The sequence below is a fragment of the Phocoena sinus genome, chromosome X, assembly GCF_008692025.1.
Source record: "Phocoena sinus isolate mPhoSin1 chromosome X, mPhoSin1.pri, whole genome shotgun sequence".
Taxonomy (NCBI): domain Eukaryota; kingdom Metazoa; phylum Chordata; class Mammalia; order Artiodactyla; family Phocoenidae; genus Phocoena; species Phocoena sinus.
This window is the reverse complement of record NC_045784.1, coordinates 68996385-69012918: the sequence shown is the minus strand read 5'-3', so window position 1 is coordinate 69012918 and position 16534 is coordinate 68996385.

Sequence of the window (16534 nt, the reverse complement as noted above, 5' to 3'; positions counted from 1 at the left end):
CCATATTCTGCAACCACAAAAATTGTACTCAACTTCCAGCACAGAAATGTGTTGTTTTAAGCACCTTGATCCCCTTCACTGCTAAGGATAAAATAAAAGTAACAATCCTGCATTCCTCTTTAAAAACACATCCCAGGTGACTGGCAGAACTGTGGTAATGAGTAATCTTAATTTTCCTGTGAAATTATACCCTCTACATAAAGAAGGTAGGCGCCTTCACCTTACAACATTATCTTAACTCTATAATAAAGTGCTCATATGACAAAATGCCATGGTGTACTATAGGAGGATCATTGTTTCACACTATGATATTAAAGTAAATTTTCTTCCTCTGGTCTTTTATTGTTTTATTTCTTGATGTTTTAATTGGATCCTACTTTCTCTTTATCATCAAACCTTGCTTCCCACAATTTCTCTTCTAAAAAACTCAATGATAGTAAGGTGTGAGGGGAGAAGTGGAGTAGGGGAGTGCTAATTTATAGAGACAGCACACCATGACTATAAGTGAAAGCGAATATAAATTATAAATCTACAAAACAGAACAATCTTCACTAAAGATGGGGAGAAATAAATAAGGGTATAAAAAATCTTCAGGGAACCCCACAGAGAAATGGTATTCAAGAAGTACCTTTGGAGTTTCTTCAGTAATATGAAGCATCTTTTGTTAAGTATCTGATTGGCAGCACAAGTTTTTGGTAGCATATTATTGATTCAACACAATAATTGATTTTCTGAGTATGTAGTGCTGAAGTTTTCATCTAAACTTTTCTGTTGTTACTTTAAAGGGCTTGCCCCATTCATAAGCTTGAGGGCATGCCTCAGAATAAAAAAAAAATTAATGGGAATAAACTTTGAAATTATATTGTAATTAGATGGGAAGCTGATTCAGTTTATTGTTGTACCATGAAAAAAAATGAATATTTATACACAGTTCTTCGGGAGAATATCTGCTGTATAAGGACTGTCCTTAATACTTCCCATTAATATTTAAAATTTTTCATGCTGAACATTATTAATCCTTATAAAAATTCCATGTTTAGGGTGGTATGAAGAAAGGGAGACATAGAACAAAGGCATGTCAGAGCTGGAGTCTAATCTCATAAATTATAGGTATTATTAATTACCTACTGAGATCACACAGATAAATCTTGATATTATCTTTAAAAATCGGGTTTTGAAAATCCTCAAATAATAATGTTTTGGTCCTAAAAATTTAATTGTCTTCAAGATACTATTGTGGCAATTGTCCAAAATTTCAAAGCAGAACTGCTGGAACAAGTTGCTTAGCATATAAGGAACGGAGAAAAAGCCCACCAAATCGGCTGCAGTTTACAACCTCCTGTGTTTAAATTAAGTTAAATCTAAACCACGCAGTAGGTAAGTGACTTGTGTGAAGGTATTTTTCTAGAATACAGAAGAGGCTTTTTAATGTGATATTTACACAATAGATATGATTGTTTTTTATCTTAAAATACATGGATTTAATATTATTACCTATCAATTTATTTGCCTGACGTGAATAGTCTTTCAGATTATGTTGACTTTCTTAGGTTGGAAAATAGTAAGTAGGAAAAGTCCAGCTTTATATGGAGTAACAATCATTTTCTTTCACATATTTTTCTCTGTAACTACAGTTCATTCTGGTTGTTTATTACATATTTTATAAACTCTCTTTTTCTAAATGTTGTTTTTCCCATGAACATTATCTTTACATATTTATATCAAGTACGACATAATAGTGTAGATCAGAATGGTTTTCCTTTCTTTAGAAGTTAAAAATTAAATTCATAAAAATTAATTATTCCTTAAAAACCTAAACTATGATTTACTATGTTACTTGACAACATATGCATTTAATTCCTTAGTAACTGTAATCTGCAGTCCAGGCTTGGTGTAATTTACTAAATAATATGAATGAACTCCAGTGGTTATAGAAATTGAGTTCCAGATCAGATAATGGGGGAGGGTGTATGTGTGTATGTGTGTGTGTGCGTGTGTGTGTGTGTGTGAGTGTGTGTGTGTGTGCATGTGTGTGTTTTCTAGAGAAGAGAGGAAGGGGAAATCACAAAATGAGATGAATGATTTCAAAATATTTTAGTATCAGTGGCTTAAAAGGCTATTTTTTCACATAGATTAGGAATTCTGACCAAGGGTGAAATAACTTCTTCAAATATTTAACACATATAAAAGTGTTTACTATGTGCCAGGCACTTTCTTAAACATGTTACATATGTTACACATATATGTAAAGAAACATATTTACATATAACAACCCTATGAGGCAGGTACTATTATTATCCTCATTTTCATAGATAAGGAAACTAAGCACAAAGGCTGATCAATTTATTTTATTTGTGGTAAATCCATGGTTTCCAGGATTTGAACTAAGTTATACCATCTCTCAAATAGGCTTAATCCACAAGCATTTTCCACATAGTAGGATTTTTTGTTTGTTTTGTAAAAATACTCTTAGAAATTCAATGAGAAATGACGTCACTCACCAGTGTTACAACTTAGATTCTTTAATTCATTTAGTCAATAAATATTTGTTGAGTACCTACTATGTGTCAATTAGGTTACAGGGGTTATATCTGTGAAGAAAATAGGGATCTTCCTTGCCCTCATAGATCTTACAGTGCACCAGAAGAAACCAATATATTTTTCAATCACATAAATAATTATATAATTATAATTTTTGTTAATGCTATAGAAGAAGAGTAAGGTGGCTAAAAGATGGAAAGACAGAGACCTGGGAGAAGTTAGTACTTGTAGGTGATTAGAGGTGTCAATCCACTTACCTAGACACATATGTTGATTGAACTCAGCTGGGAGGTTCTCACTTAAGATTTCCCATGTAATTATAGACACATAGTGTTTGGGGCTGGAGTCAACCGAAAGCTTAACTGAGCAGACATTTAGGATGGTTTCTTCAATCACCTGTCTACACTTCAGCTTGGATACTGCTTGGATGATTTTTCACATGGCTAATTTATTGGGATTTTTTTTAACCCATGCAGCATGGTGGTCTCAGGGTGGTCTAACTTCTTATAAGGTGGATGGTGGCTGGATATCCCCAAAATGTGTGTTGCAAGAAACCCAGACACCAGTTGCAAGTTTTCTAATGACCTAGCCTGGGAAGCCATGTATTACTTCCCCATTTTATTAGTCAAAAGGAAAATGAAAAAATCAACCCAAATCCAAGAGAAGGAATATAAACAAGGACATGAATACAGGAGGGCATGACTCATGGGGGAGCCATCTTTGGAGATTAGCTACCATAATTCTCCATTTCCTCATTCTCTGTTTTCAGAATTCCCACTACATAGATGTTGGCTCTTCTGGATTGATCCCTTATTTTAAAAAAAACAAACCTTTTCTCTCCTATCTTTCTTCTCTTTGTCTTTTTCTTCTTTCTTGGATATGTCTTTATATTTTCATCAAAGTGTCTATTGAATTTTATACTTTTTTATTTCTTTTTTGCATATCACGCTGTTCTTATTTCTTGATGTAACATTTTCTCTCTTCTGTCTTCTGGTATTAATTTTACAACAATTTGTTTCTGGTTTTTGTTTTGTTTAAGTTTTCTTCTACTTCTTGGGTTGCTATATTTCCTCCAAGGTCCTCCCCTCCTCATTTTTGGCTTATTTTAGTATCTGCCTTTAATGTTAGTGTCTTTCCTCAAATTCCTGGTGATTTAAAATATGTAATATTCAAATTTAAGAATGAGACGCTAAGAAAGCTGGTTAAGTGGAGCTTGTCAATTAATGGCACTATGGGATGATATGTAGGAGTCTGGCCATTTCATGAGCTAGATCTACCAATGTCATTCTCTATGAGCCTTCTCTCTTCAGCTAATGAGTTTCTCTGGAGAGAAATCATTCAAACTCCTGTCTGGATGTGTAAGTTTAACTACAGGTATTCTGAAAACCCAAGAAAAATGGGTGCTGTGTGTTTCTGTATTAGTCAGGATTCTCCAGAGAAACAAAACCAACAGGAAGGATATATATATATAAAGAGAGAGAGAGAGAGAGAGAAAGAGAAAGAGGGGGGAATGAGAGATAAGGGATTGATTCACATGATTATGGAAACTGGCAATTCTAAATCTGTCATATGGGCTGATAGGCTCGAGATCTGAGTCGACATTGCAGTTTCAGCCTGAAGACCAGAGGCTTGGAAAACCAATGGTTCAGATGAAGGCAGTCAGTTAGAAAATTCCCTTTTCCCCAGGGAAGACGGTCTTTTTTTTTTTTTCTTCAGCTGATTGCAATGAGCCCACTCACATTATGGAGGGCAATCTGCTAACTCAAAGTTCATGGGTTTAATGTTAAGCTCATCCAAAATACTCTCCAATTTGACAGATAAAATTAAATATAATGGTCTCATTGATTATTATGTACCCTTTCAATTAATTCACTGTGATGTTTTCAAAAAGTACCTTACCTTCATCCTTAGTTGTACCTGGTATCACTGAATTCAGACCCCTTTTGTGCCAAAGTCTCTAGTGACCAAACTTCTAGCCTATGGCTGCTTTAACCAATAGAATGTGGCAGAAGTGATGCTGTGCCAGTTCTGAGCCTGAATTTTAAGATGAAGTTTCTCAAATTTGGCACTTTTGACATTTGAGGTTGAATAATCCTTTGTTGTATGATGCTGTCCTGTACACCATAGGCTGTTTAACAGCATCCCTTGCCTCTGCTAGCCAGAAGCCAGTTGTACTCTCCCTCCCCCCTACTCTTGTGACAACTAAATATATCTTCAGACATAACCAAATATTCCCTGGGGTAAGGGCAAAATAACCTCCAGCTGAGAACAACTGATTTAAAAAGATGAGTGGCTTTTGCTTCCTAATTCTTGGAACACTCACCTTTGGAATGTGTGCTCTGGGGAAATCCAGCCTCCATGTGAGAGATCTGACTACCCTGATATAACCATGCTTTGAAGAAGCCTGTGTATGGAAGGAAATGACTGCCTGGCCCTCAGATATTTCAGCCATCTAAGCTGAGTTGCCAGACACATATATGAAGAAGTCATCATGGACAGTAAGCCAGTCAAGTTTTCAGATGACTCCAACCCCTACCACCATTTGACTGTAACCACATGAAAGACTCCTGAGAACCACTCAAGTGATCTCTGCAAACTCACAAAAACTTCAGAAATAATAATATTTACTTTATGCTATTGAATTTGGGGATGCTTTGTTAAAAAAGAAATGGAACATGAATTATCAAAGAAACAATGCAAGAACATTTGTAGGACTAAATTTCTGGATTTAAATGATCTATCAAGTGCCCATCATAATGAATTAAAAAAGAAAAATGTCAAAGGACATCATCTGGAAGTTTTAGTATATTATGGATTAAAAGGACACCTTCAGGGCTTCCCTGGTGGTGCAGTGGTTGAGTCCGCCTGCCAATGCAGGGAACACGGTTTTATGCCCCAATCCTGCAGGATCCTGCATGCCGCAGAGTGGCTCGGCCCATGAGCCATGGCCGCTGGGCCTGTGCGTCCGGAGCCTGTGCTCCGCAACGGGAGAGGCCACAGCAGTGAGAGGCCCGCGTAACGCAAAAAAAAAAAAAAAAAAGGACACCTTCAAACTTATAATTCTCATTCTCTCTCCTTTCCTTCTCTCCTTACCCCCTTTCTGTCTTTTGTGCAGGTGCATGCATACATGCATGCATGCCTGTTTGCATGAGCACACGTGCGTGTGTGTACACACACACACACACATATAAAAACCAGTTCACATTCAAAAGAGAAGGAATAAGAATGACAAAGGACTTCTGAACAACAGCACTGGAAGCTGGAAAACAATGAATCATGACTTCAGAATTATTAATTTACAACCTAGAAGTCTATATCTAGACAATTTATCAATCAAGTTTGGGAGTAAAATGAGCATGCTTCCATATGTGAAAAGTCAAAAATTTAATCTCCTGTGCACTCTTTCAGAAATCTAATAAGGAAGATAATTATATCAAGTTTGTAATAACAGATTCGACTTCAGTACTTGTAATTAGTCTGTTCATATTTTCTATTTCTTCTTCGTTCAGGCTTGGGAGATTGTACCTTTCTAAGAATTTCTCCATTTCTTTTAGGTTGTCCAATTTACTGGCATATAGTTATTTGTAGTAGCCTTTTATGATCCTTAGTATTTCTGTGGTGTCGGTTGTAACTACTCTTTTTCCATTTCTAATTTTATTGATTTGAGCTCTCTCTTTTTTTCTTGATGAGTCTAAGTGTTTAGAAATATTCTTATCTTTTCAAAGACCCAGCTTTTTATTTCATTGATCTTTTCTATTGTTTTCTTTGTCTCTATTTCATTTATTTCTGCTCCGATGTTTATGATTTCTTTCCTTCTACTAACTTTGTGTTTTGTTTGTTCTTTTTTCTCTAATTACTTTAGGTGTAAAAGGTTAGGTTGTTTATTTGACATTTTTCTTGTTTCCTGAGGTAAAACTCCAAAAAAAACAAATGTCCAGGACCAGATGGCTTCACATGCAAATTCTACCAAATACTTACAGAATAGTTAACACCTATCTCCAGAAACTACTCCAAAAAATTGCACAGGATGAAGGAAGCACTTCCAAACATATTCTATGAGACCTCACTCACCCTGATACAAAAAACAGACAAAGATAACACACAGAAAAGAAAATTATAGGCCAATATCACTGATTAACATAGAAGCAAAAATCCTTAACAAATTACTAGCAACCTGAACCAAACAATACAGTAAAAGGATCATACGACATGATCAAGAGGGATTTATCCCAGGGATGCAAGGATTTTTAATATCCACAATTCAGTTAGTGTGACACACCACATTAACAAATTGAAGAATAAAAACCATATGATCATCTTAATAAATGCAGAAAAAGCATTTGATAAAATTCAACATTCATTTATGATACAAAAAATTTCCAGAAAGTGGGCATAGAGGAACATAACTCAACATAATAGAGGCCATATATGACAAGCCCACAGCTAATATTATACTCAATGGTGAAAGGCTGAAAACATTTCCTTTAAGACCAGGAACAAGACAAGGATGTCCACTCTCACCACTTTTATTCAATGTAGTTTTGGAAGTCCTAACTACAGCAATCAGAGAAGAAAAAAGAGAAAAAATAAAGGACTCCAAATTGGAAAAGAAGTAAAACTGTAACTGTTTACATATGACGAGATACTATACATAGAAAATCCTCCTACTAGAGCTAATCAATGAATTTGGTCAAGTTGTAGGATACAAAATTAATACACAGAAATCTGTTGCCTTTCTATACACTAACCACGAAAGATCAGAAATAGAAATTAAAGAAACAATCCCATTTACTGTCACATCAAAAAGAATAAAACACCTAGGAATAAACCTACCTAAGGAGGTAAAATACATGTAATTCCAAAAACTATATGACGCTGATGAAAGAAATCGAAGATGACAGAAACGGGGGCAAAGATATACCATGTTCTTGGAATGGAAGAATCAATATTGTCAACATGAATATACTACTCAAGGCAATCTACAGTTTCAATGCAATCCCTATCAAATTACCAATGGCATTTCTCACAGAACTAGAAATAAAGAATTTACAATTTGTATGGAAACACGAAAGACCCTGAATAGCCAGAGCAAACTTGAGGAAAAAAAAACAGAGCAGAAAGAATCAAGATCCCTAACTTCAGACTATACTACAAAGCTACAATCATCAAGACAGTATGGTACTGGCACAAAAACAGAAATACACATCAACGGAACTGGATAGAAAGCCCAGAAATAAACCCATACACCTATGGTCGATTAATCTATGACAAAGGAGGCAAGAATATGCAGTGGACAAAAGACAGTCTCTTCAATAAGTGGTCCTGGGACTGGACAGCTACATGTAAAAGAATGAAATTAGAATATTCTCTAACACCACACACAAAAGTAAACTCAAAATGGATTAAAGATCTAAATGTTAGACCAAATACTCTAAAACTTCTAGAGGAAAGCATAGGCCAAACACTCTTTGACATAGATTACAGCAATATTGTTTTGGATATACCTCCTAGAGTAGTGAAAATAAAGACAAAAATAAATAAATGGGACCTAATTAAACTTAAAAGATTTTACACAGCAAATGAAACCATAAACAAAATGAAAAGACAACCTACAGAATGGGAGAAAATATTTGCAAACCATGTGACTGACAAGGGGTTAATATACAAAAAATACAAACAGCTCATATAGCTCAATATCCAAAAAAAAAAAGAACACACACAGTCTAATCAAAAAATGGGCAGAAGACCTAAATAGACATTTCTCCAAAGAAGACATACAGATGGTCAACAGGCACATGAAAAGCACTCAACATCACCGCACACCAGTCAGAATGACCATCATCATAAAGTCTACAAAAAGTAAATGTTGGAGACGGTGTGGAGAAAAAGGAACCCTGTTATACTGTTGACAGGAATGTAAATTGGTGCAGCTACTATGGAGAACAGTATCCAGTTCCTTATAAAACTAGAGCTACCATATGCAGTAAGTCTCCTACACACATACATTCAAGTTACAAACTTTCAAAGATGTGAACCTGTGTTCACATGTCAAATCACATAAGCTAGTTCATATATCTGGCTTACATTGTCGTGTGTTTGTACCCTCTACAAGTGGTTGTGCTTTTGTGTACTTTACTGTACAGTACTGTATAGAGTACAGTATTACAGTATCTTTATTTCAAGCCCAGGATGTCCCAAAGCAAGGGTAAAATCAGCGGTGATGTAGCTGGTACCTCTGTACTTTTCTAGGTACTATACGGTAAGATTAAAAATTTTTTCTTTATTTTTTGTGTTTTTTATGTATTATTTGTGTGAAAAGTATTATAAACCTATTACAGCACAGTACTATATAGCTGATTGTGTTAGTTGGGTACTTAGGCTAACTTTGTCAGACTTATAATCAAGTTGGTTTTATGAATGCACTCTCAGAAAAGAACTCATTCATATATAGGGGACTTACTGTAATCCTGCAATCCCACTCCTGGGCCTATATATGGGGAAAAACATAATTTGAAAGAGACATGCACTCCACTGTTCATTGCAGCACTATTTACAAGAGCCAAGACAAGGAAGCAATCTAAATGTCCCTCAACAGATGAATGGATAAAGAAGATGTGGTACATATATATACAATGGAATATTACTCAGTCATAAAAAAGAATGAAATAATGCCATTGACAGCAACATGGATGGACCTAGAGATTATCATTCTAAGTGAAGTAAGCCAGACATAGACAAATATCATATGATATTGCTTATATGTGGAATCTTAAAGAAATATTACAAAAGATCTTAAATATAAAACATAAATAGACACACAGACTTAGAAAACAAACTTATGGTTACCAAAGGGGAAAGTGGAGGGATAAATTAGGAGTCTGGGATTAACATATACACACTACTACATATAAAATAGAAAACCAACAAGGACTTACTGTATAATGCATGGAACTATACTGAATATTTTGTAATAACCTATAAGGGAAAAGAATCTGAAAAAGAATATATATATATATATATATATATATATATATATATATAACTGAATTCCTTTGCTGCACACCTGAAACTAACACATCATCGTAAATTAACTATATTTCAATTTAAGTAAAATCATGTAATCATCTCAATTGATGTAGAAAGAGCATTTGATAAAACTCTACATCAATTTAAGATAAAAAAAAACTGAACAAGATGAGTATGGGGGAATATACTCCAACATCATAAAAGCCATATATGACAAACCCACAGCTAACATAACACTCAATGGTGAAAAGCCAAAAGTTTTTCCTCTAAGATCAGGAACAAGACAAGGATGCCCCCTCTTGCCACTTTTATTCAAAATAGTATTGGAGGTTGTAGCCTCAGTAATCAGACAACAGAAAGAGATAAATGCATCCAATTTGGACAGGAAGAAGCAAAACTGTCACTATTTGCAAATGACATGATACTATATATACAAAACCCCAAAGACTCCAGCAAAAAACCTTTTATAATTAATGAAGAATTCAGTAAAGTCAAAGGGTACAATATTAATATACAAAAATATGTTGTACTTCTATACACTAACAGCAAAGTATCAGAAAGAGAAATTAGTAAAATAATTTCATTCACAATTGCATCAAAATGGATAAAATACCTCAGAATACATCTAACCAAGGAGTTAAAAGACCTGTACTCAAAAACTATAAGACATTGATGAAAGAAATTGAAGACAATGCAAATAAATAGAAAGATATACCATATCATGGATTGGAAGAATTAATATTGTTAAAAAGTTCATACTACCAAAAGCAATCTAAAGATTCAGTGCAATATATCTGGAATCTAAAAAAAAATGGTCTGAAGAACTTAGGGGCAGGACAGGAATAAAGATGCAGATGTAGAGAATGGACTTGAGGACATGGGGTGGGGGTAAGTGTAAGCTGGGGCAAAGTGAGAGAGCGGCATGGACATATATACACTACCAAATGTAAAATAGATAGCTAGTGGGAAGCAGCTGTATAGCACAGGGAGATCAGCTTGGTTCTTGTGACCACCTAGAGGGGTGGGATAAGGAGGGTGGGAGGGAGACACAAGAGGGAGTGTATATATGTATATGTATAGCTGATTCACTTTGTAATACAGCAGAAACTAACACAACAATGTAAAGCAATTATACTACAATAAAGATGTTTATATATATATATATATATATATATATATATATATATATATATACCAATTGCACATTTCATGGATCTGGAACAAATATTCCTAAAATTTGTAAGGAACAACAAAGACCACATAAATGAATTTTATAATCATATTACTTAAATATAAAGACTTAAATGTAAGGCATGAAACCTTAAACTTCTAAAAGGAAATGTAAGCAGGACACTCTTTAACATCAGTCATTTTTTTTTTTTTTGAGATCTATCTCCTCTGGCAAGAGCAACAATAGCAAATATAAATGGACTACATCAAACTAAAAAGCTTTTGCAAAGAAAAGGAAATTATCAACTAAACAAAATGGCAACTTACTGAATGTTCAAAGATATTTACAAAGGATATATCTTTTTTTTTGTTTTTGGCGGTATGCGGGCCTCTCACTGTTGTGACCTCTCTCGTTGCGGAGCACAGGCTCCGGACCTGCAGGCTCAGCGGCCATGGCTCATGGGCCCAGCCACTCCGTGGCATGTGGGACCTTCCCGGACTGGAGCACAAACCTGTGTCCCCTGCATCAGCAGGCGGATTCTCAACCACTGCACCACCAGGGAAGCCCACAAAGGATATATCTGATAAGAGGTTAACATGCAAAATATGTTAAAAACTCATTTAACTCAATATCAGAAAAACAACAATCCAATTAAAAAATGGAGAGAGGATCTGAATAGACATTTTTTTTCCAAAGAAGACATACAGGTTGTCAACAGACACATGAAAAGATGCTCAACATCCTTAATCATCAGGGAAATGCAAATCAAAACTATGAGATATCACCTAATACTTGTGAGAATGGCAACCATCAAAAGGACAAAAAAAAAGTTTGGGGAGGATGTGGAGAAAAGAAAACCCTAGTACACTGTTAGTGGGAATATGAATTGGTGCAGTCTCTATGAAAAACAGGATGAAGCTTCCTCCAAATGTTGAAAATAGAACTACCATATGATCCAGCAATTCCACTTCTAGGTATTTATCCAAAAAAATCTAAAACACTAATTCAAAAATATATAGGCACCGACATGTTCATTGCAGCATTATTTATAATAGCCAAAATATGGAAACAACCTAAGTGTCCACTGATGGATGAATGGATTAAAAAGATATGATATATATATATATATATATATATATTCACACACACATATACATACAGTGGAATATTATTCAGCCATAGAAAAGAAGGAAATCCTGTCATTTGTAACAACATGGATAAACAAGGAGGACATTATACTAAGTGAACTAAGTCATACAGAGAAAAATAAATACCATATGATCTCTCTTAAATGTGAAATTAAAAAAAAAAAACTAAAAATAAAGCAAGTACATAGATACAGAGAACAGCTTAGTGGTTTTAAGAGGTTGGGGGGGTGATGGGAGAGATGGGAGAAATGGCTAAACTTTTCTTTTTAGTTTAGTTTAAATAAATTGAATAGAAATTTTAAAAATAAGACATTCATTTTTATGTTTTTCCACCTTTTGTATATTATGAAAAAAGCTGCTATAAATATTCATATACATATTTTTGTGTGAACATAGGCTTTTATTTCTCTGGAACAAATGTTCAAAAGTGTGATTGCTGGGTTGTATGGTGGTTGCACATTTAATTTTTTAAGAAGCTGACGAACAATTTTTCAGAGTGGCTATACCATTTTACATTCACCATCTGTAAAGTATGGGTTATCCAGTTTGTCCACATCCTTCCAACAATTTGTTGTTGTCACTCTTTTTTCAAAGCCACCTTGATATGCGTTCAGTGATATTTCATTGTAGTTTTAATTCACAATTCTCTTCTAGCTAATGATGTTGAACAACCCTTCATGTGCTTATTTTCAATTTTGTATGTTATCCTATGAGATGTCTCTTCATGTCTTGACCATTTCTAATTAGATTTTTTAAGCATTTGAGTCTTTATATAGTTCTTTATATGTTCTAAAAACAAGAACTTTTATGAATATATGGTTTGCAAACATTTTTCTCCCAGTCTATAGCTTATCTTTTCACCCCATTAACAAAGTCACAGAGCAAAAGTTATAAAGTTTGATGAAGTCCAACTTATCAATTTTACCTTTTATGGATCATCCATTTGATATCAAGTCTAAGAACTCCGCATGGCCCTAGATCCTGAAAAATGTGTCCCAGATTTTCTAAAAGTTTTATAGTTTAACATTTTATAATTAAGTCTGTGATACATTTTAGGCTAATTTTTGTATGAGATGTGAGGTTGAAGTCAAGGTTCCTTTTTTTTTTTTTGCCTATAGTGTCCAATTATTCCATCACCACTTGTCAAAAAGACTATCCTTCCTACATTAAATTGCTTTGCACCTTTGTAAAAAAAAAATCGACTGGGCATATCTTTTTAGTTCTAGTCCTTGGTTCTCTCTTTTGTTACATTGATCAATATGTCTACCCCTCCACAATATCACACTCTGTTGATTACTGTAGCAATATAAGTAATTCTTAACATAAGATAGGGTGATTATTCCCATTGTATTTTACTTTTCAAAATTATTTTGGCTATTCTAATTCCTTTGCCTTTTTGCATAAATTTTAGAATAAGCTTCTCAACGTCTACCAAAATTTGCTTGGATTTTAATGGGCATTACGTTAAACCTGCAGGTTACATTGGGGAGAATTGACATCTTTACTATGCTGAGTCTTCCAGTCTATGAACACAATATGTCTCTCCATTTATCTTCTTTGATTTATTTCATCAGCATTTTGTTCTTTTCAGCATACAGATCCTGTACATGTTTTATTAGATTGATATCTACTTTTAATTTTTTGGAGTGAAAGTGTATAGTACTGTGTATTTTATTTCGGTTTTCACATGTTTGATGCTAGTATAGATAATATGCTTTGAAACACTCAATATGATATCTCTTCATTATAACGTATTTTGACACCAGAATTTATTCATCCTATGATGTATCCACGTAGCTGCAGTAGCACTGTTTTTCCTTTTTACATCATTTGCTTAAACACTTAATAAATTGTTATGCAGGAGACAAATGGAAAAGAAATAAAGATTGAAATTACTCTTACTAAAAGTATAAAAGTCTTCTGAAAGTCCACAGATTTTCCATGAGATACATGCTAACAGTATTACTTATTCTCAAATAGTCTTACCTCTTTACAGCTGTTTATACATACAACACATTTGCTTAAATGTGCATAAAGACAATGTTCTCTTAATGTTTGGCCTTCAATTTTAAAATATTTTCAGTCATTTGTTTGACAAGGCACAGTTATGGATCAGTTTGTTTTCACTGACGAGTAAATTTGAAATTAATACATACTATATGACTTAAAAATTAATAACTTTTAGAGACAATTGGTTTTGAAGTATCCAAACAGAAAAGAAAAAAAAATATTTACTATGTTTGAAACATCAAAATATTCATTAAATTCTGTGTACTTACACATTTATTTGACATGCTAATTTTGTTTTTTGAAAAAGATTGAGTCCATTTATTGGCACATGCTATTTCCTGTGGGGGTGGTGTGAGAGGTCTAATTCTAAGAGAGAAAAGTGTGAGCTTAACCCTTTAAGTCCAGACATACAGAGCTAAGTCATATCCAGGGATGCCCAGTGGAGATATAGCTTGGGTGATTAAAAAATAGGAGCTTGGCTGGAAAGGTGGGTAGGTTTCCCAGGAAAGTAGAATAACACAACACAGCTTTACCCAGGTTTCAAAGAACCAGAGGGACAAAGAAGCCTGAGTTGCCCTCTCGCCAAAAGTGAAAGGGTCTGCATCCTTTAGCTGCAAGCCCCTGAGGACTGATGGGCTTGTTCATTCTGTCTTTGGAAAGAAGTAGTCCTATCTCTGTCCACCTGACTAATCCCAGGGACCAGCTAGGAAGAGGTTTGCATTGGGAAGGTCAAGAAGGTAGAGCAAAGAATCCCCAATGACATTTTATAGTTGAATGAGGCCTCTGTTCTCAACACAGAGTGCTCGTGTCATTTGCTCTGGCTCTGTTCTAGGCAGGAACAGAGAATGTGGTTCAGGCTTGTCTTTGGAAATTTATTTTTTCCAAGGCTTGAAGGTATGGAAGTAGCATCAACTGCATACTGCCCATACTACATGTTAAATTTGAACTCACTGAATATGGCATCCTATTTTAAAGAGCTTTTAGAGTAAAATAAGCATGAGAATATACAATCCAAAGGTGTTTAAAGTTTCAGGAATTCAGGAACACATTTACTTGATTTCATTTTTGTATTTAGAGATAGATTTTTAGAGCTATAAAGAAAATTGGTGGATGCTATGGTCTGAAAGTTTGTATCCTCCCAAAATTCGTATGTTGAAATCCTAATGTCCAATATAATGATATTAGGAGGTGGGGCCTTTGGAAGGTAATCAGGTCATAAGAATGGAGCCCTTATGCATGGAATTAGTGTCTTTATAAAAGAGGCATCAGAGAGATCCCTTTCCTTTCCACCATGTGAGAACACAACAAGAATGCCCTATCTATGAACCAGGAAGAGAATTACATTGACTGAAAAAATGCAAGACATGAGAGCTGTAAGATTCAGTTTTATTGGGGGACATACTGATGACTATAGATGGGAGATAGCTCTGAGGAACTGCTTCAAAGAGGTAAGGGAAGAGCCAGTATATAGAGAAGTTTCTTTTGGCTGGGAAATACCTGGGGTCAAGAATACATCTTGGTAAAATGTCATGGCTAGTAATGAAGATCAGATATCTCAGTTAATGATTTTAGTGCTTTTCTATGTATGGGAAGATGCAAGAATCTGTAGTCATCGAAATGCTTCCATAGATATGCATCTTAGCTATTTAGGGGTCTGTATATCCAAAAGCACAGGATATTTCATCCTATTTTTTCCATCCTGAATTTCCTTCAGGGTACACTGTTGGTGGGTGACCGCAGTGGCTAATGATATGATTCTTGTAGAACTGAAATGGCAGGTAACATTTTTGTTTACAGTGCCCCCTGTTTGTGATAAATTTCACCAAAATTTGGGAGGCAATTCATGACTAATTTGTCCCATGGTGCTAGGAAAGCTCATTCCTAAGTCAGATGAGGATTAATTTGATACACCACACAATGGGCTATTTCTGGATTAAGCCCTGTTAATAACTTAAAAAGTATCTGGATCATCTCCCTTACTAGTCCATTGTTATCCAGAAACTTTCCCCTTGTTGATTCTTCCATATCTAGAATTGCACTATTACAATTAATTATATATAGAACTATATATGTTCACTATCATATATACATTCATATATATGTTCATCATATATACATTCAGCCATCATTACTTTTGTCAGAGACTTGTATGCACGATGGGTAATGTAAGAAACAATAATCTTATAAAATAGACAGTGTATAAGTAACATAGTTAGTAGAACTCTTAAGGTCATAAGTAAATATTTAAGCTAAGAACTTCCATCAGGTGTGCCCAGTATATCCCCACTCATCTGACACAGTCTGTCCCATACCAATACCTTTCTTTAAAGGCAATGATATACAATGGAGAAAAGGTAATCTCTGTAACAAGTGGTGTTGGGAAAGGTGGACAACTACATGTAAATCAATGAAGTTAGAACACTCTGTCACACAATATACAAAAAATAAACTCAAAACAGTTTAAAGAACTAAATATAAGACATGACACCATAAAACTCCTAGGGAGCATAGGCAAAACATTCTCAGACATAAATCATAGCAATACTTTCTTAGATCAGTCTCCCAAGGCAAGAGAAAAAAAAGCAAAAAACAAATGAGACCTAATTAAAATTAAAAGATTTTGCACAGCAAAGGAAAC